This window comes from Aulonocara stuartgranti (genome assembly GCF_965226115.1).
Source record: "Aulonocara stuartgranti genome assembly, chromosome: 17".
In the NCBI taxonomy this organism is placed as follows: Eukaryota; Metazoa; Chordata; class Actinopteri; order Cichliformes; family Cichlidae; genus Aulonocara; species Aulonocara stuartgranti.
The window spans coordinates 6,271,835-6,288,233 of NC_138953.1; the positions used below are offsets into that span (position 1 = coordinate 6,271,835).

Below are 16,399 nucleotides of genomic sequence, written 5' to 3' on the forward strand. Positions count from 1 at the left end.
TTTTCTTTTTCTTAGGTTCATCCAGTTTTTCATGTGTTTTTTTCTGCAGATTGATGAACCTCAGCATCTGCGAGATGATATAATATAACATGATTATCCCCAGTCGTGTTACTGACATGTTTCCAGTTAACATAATTAGTTGCAAAATGTTTCTCCAGCTGGTTCTTTTTCATTAGCACTTACTTTTGCAGCCTTTTCTTACCCGTGTCCCAACTTTTTTTAAGACTAGTTATTGCCATCAAATTCAAAGTGGCCTTATTTTTTTGTTACAATTGTACATTCTGTAATTTTAAACCTTTGATATATTTTCTTTGTTCTAATTTAAATAAAATTTGGGCTGTTGAGATTTGGGCTTTGTGCAAGTTTTTTTTTCCTTTTCCAGTACAGCTCGTTAATAAAACATTTGGGGTTTTATTGTTTTCCAAGAGATAAATGTGTTGCCAAAAGTCTTTTTTAATATTTTTACATTTCTGCCTGTGTTCCCAAAGGTCCTGATACCTGTAATATGGGCACACTGCCTAATGGTGGCTGCGAGTACCTCTGCCTGAAGGCGCCTCAGATCACAGACCACTCCCCCAAGTACACCTGCGCCTGTCCTGACGGCATGGAGCTAGGACCAGACATGAGACGCTGCGCGATCAGTAAGTCTACATTCCACAGGCACACCTGAATGAATGATTCGTGTGGATAAATGTCACATGAGATTCACGCTGCTAGGATCACAGTGAAATTCAGGAGCATTGTTGCCATTCTCAGGGGTCGTTGGCTAACAGTGATCAGTCCAATAGTAAGGCCTGAATTTTCTCCGGTTCCTAAATTCTTTTACGAGCACAAAGAATCCAGGCTAACTTCTCAGCTACTCCATCAGTACAACATAGAACAGCAGTGGTGCACAGCAAGGCTGCAAGAACGAAGCACACAAGTCATTCTATGTATAAGTAAAATTATTTGGAATGAGCTTGTTTCTAAGTCAAACTTAACCTGACAGAAATATTTTGGAAAGACCTGAAGTTCATTTGAATAAACCCACAAACATGCAAGCCGTGTAATACTGGATTAAATTACCAAGAATATTTTTGTCTCATTTATTTATTTGAGTTATGTTCGTCTGTGTGACTAGTGTTAAAGTCTGATCATCTTTTAGGTATATTTAAGCACAAATATTTAAAATTCTAAATATAAAGCGTTTCTATTTATACTGTTTCTATTTGTCATAATACTTTGGATACTCCAAATACAGTATTTTTCAATGTCTGCAATTTAACAGTACAATGTTTACAAAGCTAAAAGTGCCCTGGATCCTTCAGAGAATCTGAACCTTAAGTGTTGTGTAAAACTATCTTGGGAACTAGGTCAGGGACTCTTCCCTGCACTTCTAACCTACCTCGCTGACCTTATTTCATCAGTCAGCTTGTCCCCCTGCCCTTATAGAGTCACTACATTTGTAACGTTGCTATTTTTACTAGACCTACACCTAATGTCTATATAGGTGAGCTAGGAGGAGCTGACACAGAGAAACGGGGGGAAAGAGACGATGAAGATGTATTGAGGCAATATTTCAAAGAATCCCTGTGAGAGAGGCTGGGAGTAGGTGCAGGGGCAGTGAGTGCATTTGTACCAAAGCTTTTTGGATTCTTACTGTAACACAAACATTTCTGGTGGAAAAACTCACTGGTTTAATTGTGACTGTATTGGATCAAAATTTCAGTTTTACAACCACAAAGAAACGCATATCACTTATATTAAAAATAATGTTTAGAAAACACAAACCCGAATGTTATATCAGCAGCAGTGTGTGCACTGGGATTTGTGTAAATCTGATACACCAAAAAAAAAAAAAAAACAGTGATCAGAGGAAGAGCCTGGGGTGACATGTGGTGTAATTTAGCTTCAGCTAAAACCCCTGACTTGAATACTTCTTTTAGTACATGTAGTACACTATGAACCAAACGTACTGGTGTAGTACATCTGCTTTAACAACGTAGTGTTTTCTCAGATCATTTCTTGTGATGTGATATGATGTTTGCAACAACTGACTGCAACGCTTGCACTAAATTCTGCTTATTATGCGCTTGTGCAACTTATCCATCTGGCAACTTGTTACTTATGAATGTGTGAATGCACTTTAGCACAGTATGTACATAGAAATATCACAGTACCTGTCACGGTACCTATGTGGTGCTGTACAGGACTTTAAAGTGTCACACTTCTGATTAGCAGTAACACAGGTGTTATACCGGACTGCTGTGGTGCAGCTGAAAGCTGAAACGTGAAGCTTTTCATTTACTGATCCATTTATGTCTCAATCCAAACCTGTGGTGTGATGTAAGATCTACAGACTTCAGTTCAAAGCCTATAAATAAATAATTATGAAATTATGGTCATGAAATCTGAGTAAGATCATGAATACAAGCACCTAAAATGAATTTCCTCTATAAGGTGGTTGGGCTCAGCTTTAGAGATGAGACACTGAGGAGCTTGGACTTCTGGAGGGACCTTAGAGTAGAGCCGCTGCTCCTGCGTATCAAACACACCAGCTGAGCATCTATTTTGGATGCCTCATGGATGCCTCCTTTTGGAGGTTTTGCAGGCGCGCTCCTGGTAGGAGACCCCATGGTAGACCCAGAACCCTCAGAAGAGATTATAGATCTCATCTTATAAGACAATGGAGGCATTGCTGTTGACTGCAGTTGTATGCTGAATATTGATGCAGAGCTTACAAGTGGAAATGGCTGCAACAGCTGAGCAGTCTGGAGAGAAATCTCAAATCCTACTGGTTGTTTTTCTGTTGCGCAGTTCGACCCCGAGCAACCACGACATCTGCCTCCACCGCAACCACAACTTCCACGACGACCACCACAACAAGCACAACAACAACAACTCCCACAACCGTTGCCACGACCACAACGCCCTCTACCACCACCACCACCACCACCACCACCTCTGCTACTACCACATTACCACCCACAGCCAAGACTACAACACCAGCCCCTCCTCAGACCACCAGGAGCGGCAGAATCACAGAGCACCCTCGGACTCCCGCCGCTACCAGTACAGAGACGACCAGTTTGAGCAGCACTAGTCAGAAGTCCACGTCCACACACACCCCCTTATTGGCTGCCGTGGCTCCCAACAGCATTCAGAAAGAGAGCAATGCCAACCTCTCCCACAGAGGTAAGTGACATGATGACAGGAATGTGGATGTGTGTAAAGCGAGTGTTTTCTTCTGCTCTGCTACCATCACTGCTGTTACCACCATCATTAAATCAGCAGGAAGCTAAAAACCAATACTTTTATCCCTCCTTTCTCTAGCTTCTCCTCCCCTCCACTTTTCCCTCTGATCATTTGCTTTACTGGCCCTACGACCTCCTCCTCTATTCCTTTTCTCATCTGCTCACACACCCGTCCGAACGCTTCACAGGCCTGCACTATGTCTCAGTCTGCTTACTGTTGATCCCTCGCGACCAGCGTCTTAACAGAAGTGTCAGAGCTAAGAAATGACAGTCCCCTCCATTCTCGCATAAAACTACTCATCACTCATCCTCACTTTCTGACAGCCTCTCTCTTACTCTCTTTGTCTTTATCTCTGTCTTGGTCTCTCCCTCTGTACCTCTCTCCCCTTCTCTCTTTAGCTCTCGCTCGCTCTCTTTCTATAACTGGCAGTGTTCTTCATTCTCGCGCCAATCACGCTTCACTGGCTCGCAAGAAAAATACCACTTTGCAGCCCAGACAAACAGTGACAGCAGACTAACAGCCGTAACAATGGTTTACAAAGCCACGCTAAGAATTAAATTGTACTTGGAAGCGGACGAGAATCCTTGATAGCACCACGCAGCAAAATTGATGAAGCCACCAAATTGTGAGATCAGTATTTTTCAGCAGTTGTTTTGAAAGTCTTCTTAGCTTTTTTACTGCATGGCAATATTAAATTGAGACAGTCAACCTGCCGAGGCAGCTTTTTATTTTGTCTTTTGTTTCTAAGAAAATGAAAAAGGTTCCCTTTTTAATACTGACTCTTTAGATGAATATATATTTATGTCAGATAATGGGTCTGTGCACTATTTAAATGCCCTAAAAGAAAGATTAACACTAAAACACTTATCATAATACTTGTATATCTTTATGTCATTCTAACAAGTAATTTAGAGGAGAGAAAAAAGAATTAAAAGAGCAGGTGTTGAGGATGAAAAAAAGCTGTACAGATGGAGAGAAACAGGGAAAGATGATGAAAGTTTTAAGTGGGAGTTGGAGGACAGGGAAATGAATGAGAAACGGAGCAAGGAGTAAAACGAAGGAATGTTAAATGAAAAAAACAAAAACGTGCAGTGTGAGACAGTAAAGCCACAGAGAACAAAGAGTGAACAGAGAGCGAAAAAGAACATGACAGTCCAGCACTTTAACGGGGAGGATGGGAGTTGTAGATGACACACTGTTGGGAGGAAAGGCGGCATTTACATGGATATGAAACGACGGGATGGAAAAAGAGGCGGGAGAGAAAGTGATTTTCTGGGAATTAAAGAGGTTGCCTGCTGTATTACTTTAGGGGTCGCGGTACTTCAGAGTTACTAAGAGGCGAGAGGCACGTTTCTTCCGGTCTCTGAAGTTGTCAGCCCTCCTCAGCACACCACAAGTGCTCCAGATGAGAGGTGGAGCAGACACAGATGAGAAAAATGGGGCATGAACAAGACGAGTCTCCAAACCCACGGGCCATGTGTTATAATTTTCAACTCAGTGCACACTGTCAAGTTTGCCGGCATCAGCTGTTACACATGTGCGCTGCTGGGGGGAGGGAGGGAGGGCATGGTGGGGCGAGGGAGAACCAGGAGTCTGATTGGGGAGGGCAAAGATTAAACACAGCTGGTAACCAATGTTTTCTTTTGATATCGGTAGTAATTTTGCACATCTTTCAGCAACATTAAAGAAAATTAATTTCAAGATTTTGGGGAAAAAAACAAAAAAAACAGACGTGTGACAGATATGAAAGAGTCTGTAGAAGCCATGATGCTGCCCGTAACATCGTCAGCATGACAGGTTTGGTGGCGGGTTAGTAATGGTCTGGGGGGCACAGACCTCTACAGGCTAGGCAATGGCACCCTGACTACTATTAGCTCCCAGGATGAAATCCTTGGAGCCAATGTCAGACCCTACACTGGTGCTCTTGTTCCTGGGTTCCTTCTGGTGTGCGACAATGCCTGACCTCATGTGATAAAAGTGTGCAGGCAGTTCCAAATCCACTAAAAGACCTCTGGGATGTTATGTTTTGGTTCATCCGATCCTGTATGGTCACACCTCAGACTGTCCAGGAGTTCAGTGAAGCCCTGGTTCAGATCTCCCAGGACGCCATCCGTCGTCCTGTTACGAGTGTGCCCCATCTTGGTCAGGGATGTGTACAAGCACATACCATTTTGAGATGCTGCAATGAAATTTCCACAAAACAGCAATAGCATGCTGCATCATTTTTCACTTTGATTTTCAGGGTCTCTTTGAATTCAGCCGTCTGTGGGTTGATCATTTTCATTTCGATGTGGCATCTTCTCATTCCTAACACATTACCCAGTCCATATCAGTACAGATATTGATCTGATGTGTTTTTAAAGTATATTTTTGAGCAGTATATTTACGATATACTGTTTTATTAATCATTGTTAATTGTACTGGATATAGCATTCTAACCCTGACAGTTATATTTAAATAATAAGTGGCAGTAAACGTTTTGATATTAAAATCCCTCCAGTAAGAATGACCCTCATGAAATTGAGACTTTTGTCCCCTTTTCTTCTTCTTCTCCCTTTCTCAGTGCCCTCCCTTTCCAGAACAGCCTCCTTCCAGAGCAGTTTCTTTAATGAGATTCAGTTAATCTGCCTTTTTGAGTCTTACTGTTGGACCCACTGGACGTCACTCACACTTAAGAAAAGCCAAAATTCGCTTCTGCTGACTCAGAACTCGCTGTCTGAAGTCGCTTCACCTTTTGTGGCTCTCGTGTGTGCGCACGTGTGTGCATTTATTTGCATTTCATTCACTATATGATTTAATTTATGAAGAATAATGTGCGCCTGCATTGTCTGTCACATCCGTCACATGCCATCTGTCTCTTTTTGCCAGCCATAGAACTGGAACAGTCACTTTGTCGAATGAACCAATCAGTATGCAGGGCCAGCACTGTGCTCTCTTGTGTTAATCTTCCTTACCAGACTTCATTATAGCCATCTGATCACACTTTTGGCTAACAGCTAGCCTGCTGCTAATACGAGGGTTGGGAGCGAGATTAATGTCAAAAGCTCCCCCGCCGACCTGTTGGGGTGAGAGCTGAAGGGGAGTAAGGATGCAAAGCATGTCCAGAATAAATGTCTTCTGCATTGCATTGTGACACAGTTTTGAAACGTCTCGTAGAAAAAGAATGGAGTAATGCGAGATCATGTGCTCGTTGCTTATATTCATACAAATTCTGATGCATTGGTTTCTGGAAACGCATTTGTTCCTTCGTGTATTAAAAGGCATCTCACTGCATTTTTATGCCATCCCTGTGTGATTCATTGGCTTTTTCATTTACACATGCTGCTGGGGAAGACAAAGTCAGCAGTCCAAACTGAAATCAGATGGATTCTCTGCCCTTATATTATGCAAATATCCTTTTCCAGCCTTTCTTTTGATGTTCCCGTGTTGAAATCTCTCTTGCTCTCTAGGAGGGCACTTGGTGGGGTTTGAAGCAAAACTTTTTCTTGGTTTGATTCTCTTTTTTTCTTGTCTTCCATCTTTCTGTTCATCTCAGCTGCGAGTGATCACTACCTCATAGGTAACAACATCACAGTAGCTGTTCTGGGGATAGTCATTCCTATCGGTGAGTACTGTTGACTCCCTCACTGTGTTGTCTTTGCTTTCTGCTTGCCTGCCTCTCCCTCCTCGCTCCTTCAAGTCTGCTTAACTGCATGTTGCGTGCGTTTTGTTGTTAATGTGAGTATGAGGTTATGTGTTTGTGTGCGTGTGCCTGGGTTTTAGGATGTTTGCGTTTCCACCTGGCTGATTAAATCTAAAACATTCTCATTAAAATAATAACAATTCAACACATTATATCTGGTTCAATAGTGAGATTCAGGCATAAAATTGTATCGCATCTATTGAAAAAATGTACTGAGGTATGGTATTATCCAGCAACATCCTCGTGGCCTATGGCTAGAAAAAGCCATTACATGGAAGTGAGCCCCTCTGTCAGTAAACGGCCAGGCTGCTGTAATATGCACATTATGTCATTATTAATGACATTTGAGCAAATGTGAAATTCAATTCAGGTTTTGTCATCACACGACCAGCTGTTAGTACATTTTGCTCGTGTTCACCGCTCTGATCAGATCGTATCAATCAGGCCAATGTTCTGACCTATTTCTGTGACCGAGCGGACTAAGAGTGGGTTATACCGCTTTACGGGAGACGAGGGGAGAGAAAAGTGGATTAATGCCATGAAATTGTGTTTTTGGCCTGGAGCAGGAAGCTAATGACCTCAGACATAATGCTGTTGTCTGTTTAGGCAATGAAACATAAAGAGAAAACCATCAAGCTGCCTCTACAAAGGCAGAAAAAGGCAATTGTAGTTCTTTCAATCAAACCGGCTTAGAAAAGTTAATCTACTCTATTAGCTCCGATTAAAATGAAAATCGAATTTTATGGAAATATTTCATACTTTCATGCCCAACGTGACTGGGAAATCAGCTGAATGTGCAAATGGCCTTATAGTGGCAGCATATGCCACTAATTGAGATCTCTTTCATCCCTAATATTAACAAGTTTGATAATTCAGGGGAGCGCTAAAAGATTGTAAAGCTATTTTTTTTCTCTTTCCAGTCTCTATAGTTGAAATATCAGCTCATTAAAATAACCCCGGAGACTATTAACCCTTTCCGCTTTATCCTTTTTTTGTCCTTCTCCCATTTATTGCCACCACAAATCTTTTTTTTTTTTAGCAGCTTTGAAACATTAATGTTGGAGGTCCACACGGGCTGGATTTCTGCACCCCAGCTCTCCGCTCATACCCAGCAATGCACCACACCCACCCACAGCTCCGTAAGGGGAAGCAGCCCAGCAATGATTATCAGTTTTAGCCAAAGACAGGCTGTTTTGCCACTCGCTCATTGGAGATAAATTTTCTAAATGAGAGGAAAGCTGATGGGTTTTTTTGTTTTTTTTCCCTTTAAACCATTGAGCATTTAGAGAAGAACAAAGGAGGAGCTGGGGTTTCCAACCCAGCCACGAAGGAATCTCAAGTGTCTATCTAATAAAGTCGCAATTAGACAGGCGTACTGTAGCGTAGGAAAACACATCTATGAATGCAGACACACATATCCAAACCTCCTTGACTTACCTCTGATTTGGGTGTTTGCGCTTTCATTATACAAAAACTCTAAAGCATGCACTGTACACACACACACAGGTCCTTGCAGGGCAGTTATGCTGATATGGTAATGAAAGAGGAGAGACGGCGCTTATCTCAAATCCTCCAAATCCCAACCCTTTCCCCGTCTTCTCTCCTCCTCTTACCCTCTTCTTATTCTCCTCCCATAACCCCATCCGGACACTCCAGATATTAATTTTTCGGTGCAATAAAATACAAAATTATAAATCATTGCCCAAAATTCTGTTTTTTGAGCAATGCGCACCAGGATTATATGCTGATGACAATTAAGCAACCTTGTGGGGCTTTTATTCAAAAACAAGGTCATAATCAGTGTCTTCAGGGCTTGAATGGTTACAGATTTAATATAAAATGCCAGTTTGGTTCAGTGTGCCCACGTGTGTGTGTGTGTGTGTGTGTGTGTTGGAATGATGTTTATGTGCATGTGTACCATGCAGACATTTATGTTGCATATTGTGTGTGCATGTTTTTGATCGTTTCGTGACACTGAGGGGGGGATATAATGCAATGAATGATTAGTTCCTCTTTGAAGGCTCATTGTTTCTCTAATAAATGCTTAGATTTTTTAAAATGCAGATACAGAAGACATACGGGGGATGAAACATAAAAAGCTCAGCCCACTAAATTTATAGAAACAGATGCATAAAGTGCCACCAGTTTTTCTAACAGTTTCAGAAAAGTGGACTGCTTCCCCTTCAGGTTCATCTCCTTGTGCACCTCTGGACGTTTTCCAGAAGGCGAATATTTCCATGTTTTTTTTGTTGTTTGTTTTGTTTTGTTTTTAAAATTTTTGAGAAGCTGTTATGCAAACAACATTTCAAAAACCAAAACTGAAAAATAATGAGCCTTCAGGTGAACAGTGCAACGTGTGTTTGTGCGTGAGTGCTTAAAGCGCCGCTCTGTGTCCCCCGGGCTGTGTTAACGCTCCCGCCGTGTGTTGTTGTTGTGTGTGTGTTAAACACATGCAGTCCCTATCCTTGCCACAGTGGTCATCGGATTGCTCTGCACCGGTGGATACCTGGTCTGGCGCAACTGGCGGCGCAAGAACACCAAGAGCATGAACTTCGACAACCCAGTGTACCGCAAAACCACAGAGGATGACGACGACGAAATCCACATCGGGCGTCAGAGCGAGTCCATCGGTCACGTCTACCCAGCAGTGAGTGGCAGCCACAGTCAGCCATTCATAGCGCTTCCTCTAGGGGGCGGCGTCACAGACAACAACTCTCACTGGTATTCGGGGGCGCCGATGCTCTCGAACGCTAAGTGAGAGGTACTGCGGAGGAAAGGAAGAGGTGTGAAATATTTGGAAAATGGGAGTTGGCACGAGGGTTTGGAAAAGCCCGTTTTCTTGTACATGTCAGCCTGGTGGAAAGAAAGAACAGGCTCGCACACGTTCACATATCATTTTATTTCTTTATGTTTTTGAAGTAATTACCGAACACACCTGTCACGCGTACACGTAAACCCTCGACACACATTTCGTTCACCTTCAGCGACCATATTCATGCGATACATCCCTGCTGCCGACCCGCCATCCCATTTATTTGTGCATCGTGTTAGTGTTTTTGGTTGTTGAAGTGAGTGATCCCCATTTCCTGACAAAACCCTTGTGCACAGGCAAAGCATTATTCCTTTGCTTCAGAAAGGTTCAGCAGCCAAGAAATCATGATTAGTGCAGATGAGATGCAAAAAAAGAGAGGTGAAAGAGTCGCCGCTCTATAGCCACTGCTCACAAATAAATTGGACATGTAGAGTAGATAGTTGCGTCATAGCATTGAACTAATGCGATTTTGTTTTGAGGTCACACAAAATTTGAAAAAAGGAGCACAAATCAGGATGAAGGACTCTCTCGAAATACAATTTATCTTGCAGAAACCATAAATCTCAGCAACGCAATTTCAGGATTACCCTGATGACTTCCCATTGATGTATATGCAGTTTTAAAAGTCACTGGAAGCGGCATTTTCTACAAACCCTGGATACAGTGGCAGCTGCAACACGTAGCAGTAAAGTAAAATGCCCTTAAATCCAGACTGTGCGTCATTAGGAGTTTATGACATTTACCGAATATGCTTCTTGTTTTGGGTGTCAGAGAGCAAGCGGCGAAGGGCAGCCAAAAAGCATAAAGGAGGGAGGGCGAGACGGGAGTCTAGCGCTTTGATCTGTTGGCATGGTAACACAGATTTCTTTGTGTCACCCCGGAGAGAAAGAAGGCAAAGAATTCTGGGTATCACTGGCATGATGACAGGCGGGAAGCACGCTCAGACAGACACTGAAACAGGTGCACGACTGAGTCATTTTAAGATTCAAGGTCGAAGTAACAACCTACCCTCGCGGAACGAGAGAGGGGGCTTTACTCCTTCTCTCTCGTTTTCCCAGTTTTATTACAAACATTTGTACAAATCTTATGTATTGCCTTTTATCTCTTTAGTGGTTTTCTTCCTCTTCTTTTCTCGTCCTAACTTTTTCTTGCCCTTTGTCTCAGTGTGGCAGCTCGGGCAGCCAGAGAAATCAGGCTTGCATTATGTGGGCCAGACTTTCGCAACCGTAGGCAGGCAGCCTGCATTCCTCGCTACGAGCAGCCAGGGAAGGAGGGGACAAACAACACGTTGGGGGGGGCTGAATTGGAAAGAAACGAAGACGAAGGTTGGGGAGAGGAGGCAGAATAGTGAGAGGGCATCACATAACAAAGCTGCCATTTTTCTTCTGGGTTCCACCTAGACTGGAATCTTGTCTCCCTTTCTCCTCTTTTTCCACTGAGCTTCTCTATTTTCATTCCCCGCTGTTCTATCTCACTTCCTTCTCCTTAACCAGCCTGTTGTGGTAACGGTCTTTTTATCTGCTGTTTGCAGCGCGTGGCACTCAGTCTGGAGGATGATGGCTATCCCTGAGGGAGGAGGGGGATGCAGCCTGCACCCCTGCGCTCCCATACTGGCCCCCTCCTCTCACCACAGCCTCTAGACCACTACAATGAGGCCAGTACAACGCAGAGGAGAAAAGAAAAGGAGACCTCATTTTGCCTCCCTGTTTTTAAAGAGCAGGGATGACATGTACACCTGTTAAAGCCCACCTCCATCTCCTACCGTCTCCACTGGAGTAACACTACTACCATTATTAGCTACTACTACTACTATTAGTTTAGTAGCCTCTGCTCCACTCCTCTCTTCTCTCTGCCTCTTGTTAGCACCAGTGCTACTCAAAATGCTGCTTGATGATGATATTGTCCATACTAACCTCATTCAGCTGTCTCAGTGCACTTTGTAAATAAAAGGATTTCTGGCTGCCGTGCAAGCAGGAGAAGGCGGCGTGCATCATTTTAAATTCCTCGTGCTTTCACTGTATTTATTTCTGTTGCGTTTGCTGTTGTAAATATGTGACCAGCACCTCTCAGTGCACAGCACGAAAGACAAGTTTGGAAGGATGGTGCAGTACAGTGGCAAGCAAGGACGCTGTATTTCTTCATTGTCATGTAAAGAGACCTTTTTGAAGGGGTTTGTTGCAGGGGGGTGTCATCCTTTTTCACACCTAGTCCCTCAAAGCTAAATATAGCCAAGGAGAGGAAAACTGATGAGGTCGTCGTACATTTAGAGGTGATTTTGGGGATAAAGGAGACTTTTTTCTTTCTTTTTTTTTTCCCTTTGCAATTGGAGGGTTTGTGCTACCAGAGGGTAGTGCCTCAAGGCTGAAAGCAGCAGGGTAGAAAAGGCAAAGGATTATGGGTAATCCCCTGGCCTCTGCCATCAGAGGTGTACATACAGTCAATAATGAACTTGGGATTGTTTTCCTGTTTGCACTGAGTAGCAAGAATCCCACATGTGTTTCTGAGTCTTCATTTGCATCTGCCAGCGTCAATATTCTAGCAGCGAGAACATATTCTTTTGAATTGATGCAGGGAATTGGATGTTAAATAGTTGTTTAGTGATCGGATTTAAAAACATGTAAGTGCATGCTGCACTTGCTGTATGGGAATCCTGGAGGAAATGAAGAGTGAGATGACAAGCTCATCACAGCAAGAAAACACAGAGGTGTTTGACTTTGAGTGACCCCTTAAACATCAGTCCCAGCTGGAGTTTTTTGTTTGTTTGTTTTTTGGGATGAGGTGGGGTGGGGGGCTACCTTTACTCCCCCTTTTTAACAATGCAGCTGTGTGTTTTCTGGATGTGATGCTGTATTTCTTATGTCTTGTCACCGTCTCTGTGCGGTGCGCAGATGAGTAACACACCGAGGCCGACTGAGCTGAGCGCTGATTTGAAAAATGGGACCTGATCTTCCTTGGCTTGCTTCGAACCAGCTTCCAGCCTATTGAATCAGTTGCGATTCATGCCAATGAATATTGTAATAATTGCTCATCTTGTGCTGGAATAGGGAATCACTAGAGGCCGCGATGACAGAATAGCAGAACTGTTACAAGTAGTCGAGGCAAATTGCCAGCGTTCTTATTCAGGACATCGTTTAGTGTCCTAATTGAAAATTTGACAGTTTTAAGCACAGTTAAAACACATTATATACTCTGTAAGGCAGTTTTGGATGGTCTAAACTATAAATACATGAAACACTCGTCTTCCATTCTTGCCTAATGAATCTGATCAATGCTGCATGTAAGATCCTACATATTGGACTAGTAAATCCAATATGACTAAATAACACACACACACACACAAGTTCCCAATGCAAATGTTAAAGTCTTCCATCCTAGACTCAGTACGGTCTCAGATTATGTATTCATGCAACAGTTGATTAATGACGGTTATTATTCATGGATTTCACTATTTCTTGGAAGGCTTAGCTTCAGCGTAGAAGCTCCGATAACCACGAGGGAGGAACAGAAAGGCAAGGAAAACAAAGATGAAAGGTGGTGTAGGGCTTGACTGCCAGAATTTATACGCCGCCATATGTGAGCAGGTTTGTACTTGGAAGATGAACGGTGGGTCGTTTGTTTTCCCGGATTTCTGCCAGTGTTGGCATCGCCGTATTCTGACAGTCGCTCCTCTCGCCTCCCTCGAAAGGATGGCACTCTCTCCTCTCAGTTTATGAAGCACAGTTGTGTGAACTGTGTGTGACAAATAGCAAGCTAGACAGGTAAATCGTAGTCCTCTCCAGCAGCGCGCTCCCCCTACATCCATCTAACGGAGGAGGATCGAGCGCAAGGGGGAGGCCATCTCCCTTCATCTTCACCTTGTACAGATGAAGAAAAATGTAATGCACTGCACAGTGGGGAAGATTGGGACTCCACTCAGCATGACGTTAGACTGGTTTGTTAGTTTCCACCAGTGACTGCTTTTTAGGCCTTTAAGAATTGACATATATTGAACAGATTTGATTAAACACTGAAAACAATGATGTAGATTAGCCACTGCAGTTTTCATGCGTATAGGATCCAGTTCCCAAAGGAGAGATTAGGTAGTGATGGAAAAATCTGGATGTAAGCTATCTTTGTGAATTTAAGATTAAATAAATCACAGCTCCCTGAGCTGAGTCAGCTCTGCGTGCCAACACTTTCCTTCATGTCCATGTTTGCTTCAGGTCTAATCGAGTTCCATGCTGGAGGTGGGGGGTGCAGGTAGGAGAATAAATTGCTTATTTATTGAGGTGTAGGAAACTTATTATGGCTACAGTGTGAAGACAGATTGGCTGGTCCACTGTGTGGTCACCTCAAGAACATTCGTCTATTCTGAAGGACATTGAAAGAAGTCCGGAACAGTTCTTTGTCTGTAACTATTCAAGGTAGTAATTGTAGTGGCAATGGAGGGCTTACTGTGACCATAGGCTCTCTAGACATCTGCTTCACTGTTGTTCCATATTTACAAGACTATTAAGGGACTAACCACTGGTGTGATGTCGGCTATAACAGCTTTTTTCCTCTAGGTCAGATAAGCTTAGAGTGCACTGGGTCACTATTTGTTTTTTAGTTCAGTGTTGATCTAGTAATCGCTGCTTTAGAGAACAAAGTGCAACATTATAAACGATACTGTGAGTTCTTTAACAATTAATGGGGAAATATACTGCACTAAAATGAACTTTTTCCTTGTAGACTGTGTTTACTGAATTGAAAATGTTGATGTACGTCTAAAAATGTCTTGCTAGTAAACTTGAAATCTTTGAGAAAAATGAGTTAATTAAATGAGTTGGTCTTGGCATTGTTGTGTTGTATGGATTTCTGAGTTACTGGAACTCACTACCTTTTGTTGAAGGAAGAAAACAGGGTACATTTGTTCTGGTGAAGTGAACGCTTTGCTATTTTACTTTTAACACAGAATCAATGCTGTCACCTAGAAATGACATTTATATGGTACTTAATACTAAAATGTTATCTGAAAGGCCGATTTTATTGGTTGATGTTGCATAGTTTGTCCACTAGAGGGCGCGTCGCAACTTCCCTGTTGGCGGTACTGCCACACACGCAACAAGCAGCAGATCCAAACAACATCAGGCAGTGTGTAAATGAGTAAACAACTACATATCAGCTGATATGAGTTTATCAAATTTAAATCAGCAATTTTGACTATTGGTTTTAAGAATTAAGAATTCTATATCGTTCAGACGCTTGTAGATGCTAGGTTGTTTTGTCTTTTTGTTTTGTTTGTCTTTGAAGGAGAATACATTATGGTTATATACTAGAATTGGCAATCAGATGTTCAAGGTGAACAGATGGCATACAAAACAACAGAAGAGCTATTTTCCTTTCTGTTTTAGAGCTTTTAGTTGACTGCTGCTCAAACAGCTCTCACCTACAGTCCAAATAGAAACCAGAGCTAATATTTACATATATCATATCAGAACTATATAAAAGGACTAATATGGTCCCTTTATATGTATAGAGGCCTACAGCTACTACATATAAAATGTGTTGCTAGAGACTGTGTTTTGCTTCAGTGTAGTTTCTAGGTGACAGGATTGAAATGAATATAAGTTGTTATTTTATGTAGAATGCATACTGTTTACACCAGCAAAAGCATATGTATAGGCATATTTATAATATTTAACTCCTTGATATTTAACTCTATTTAACTCGTTCACTGATTGAGAAAACAAATATTCAGAACAATCCCAATGGACATCTTAAGTGCATAAACTGTGCAAATTGTTACTAAATCGAGGGAGGAAGTTGTTGCTTGTTATCAGCGTAAATAGTAAATACTAACAGTCCTGATAACCCCGATACAGTCTTCCTGATCTGTGCTCTCCATTTTATCGTACTGTTGCTTGTCTTTTCCTTTTCTGAGCGGAGACCTTACGTTGCTTTAACCACAATGCTCTTCTCACATCGCTCCACCGCTTCATCTCCTCGAGCACTGTATCAAATGTAATTCCAACTGAGTTTTAAAGTGTTTCTTTGGCTGTCGCACTGTTGAATTTTAGCTTCGAGGGCAAAGTCCACGCTGTTGTTTCTGTGCACTCTCATTCGCTTGCAACCCTCTCATCTTCATCTCACCCATGAACATCTTTCCTTTGGCAAGGGCTCTCAGTCTTTGGGTAGACAGGCACACAGTGGAAGAATTAAAGAAAAAGAAAACACTGGAGGAAATAACCTGAAACAACAACAAAAATAATAAGGAAGTCCCCAGAGATAGAAAGAAAAATGTGAACCAGCAAACCGGTGAACAATCACACTCAGCTTGGAGAAGCGGCCTCCCCCTTGAGCTACAGTTTTGGACTGTGGAAGGAACCCTCAGTGACTCTACTTGGATGGCACTTAGCTTTTGTTGACCCAGTGACTTTCCTCGATACACTGACTCCTCTTTTTGTTATGTGGGGAGGTTTTTTTTGGACTGTGTAAGTGAGTTGTAGTTGTTGCTCTCCTCCTTTCTCTGTCTCTCCCTCTCTATCTCCTCACCAGACTATTTCTAGTTTCATGTGTAATCTACTTGATGTTTGATTACTTGAAGGGGCAGCGTTCAGTTGCCTAGATTTTTCGAGCACTCTGTGTAAAATGAAGGCTTTCGGGAAAGAAGGTGATCTTTGTGTAAATCTTTTCATGGCTCGGGATGATGA

The 16,399-nt window shown here is 42.5% G+C and overlaps 1 pseudogene across 1 annotated transcript in view; it reads left to right on the top strand.

The window, feature by feature from the left end:
- LOC309691993 (prestin-like) overlaps positions 1-14,544 on the top strand; it is a 55,282-nt pseudogene extending 40,738 nt beyond the window's left edge. The window contains exons 23-27 of the transcript XR_014280772.1: positions 489-641; positions 2,797-3,174; positions 6,770-6,838; positions 9,373-9,699; positions 11,260-14,544. The product of XR_014280772.1 is annotated as a prestin-like (transcript). The remainder of the gene's footprint in view (positions 1-488; positions 642-2,796; positions 3,175-6,769; positions 6,839-9,372; positions 9,700-11,259) is intronic.
- Positions 14,545-16,399: the final 1,855 nt, after the last annotated feature.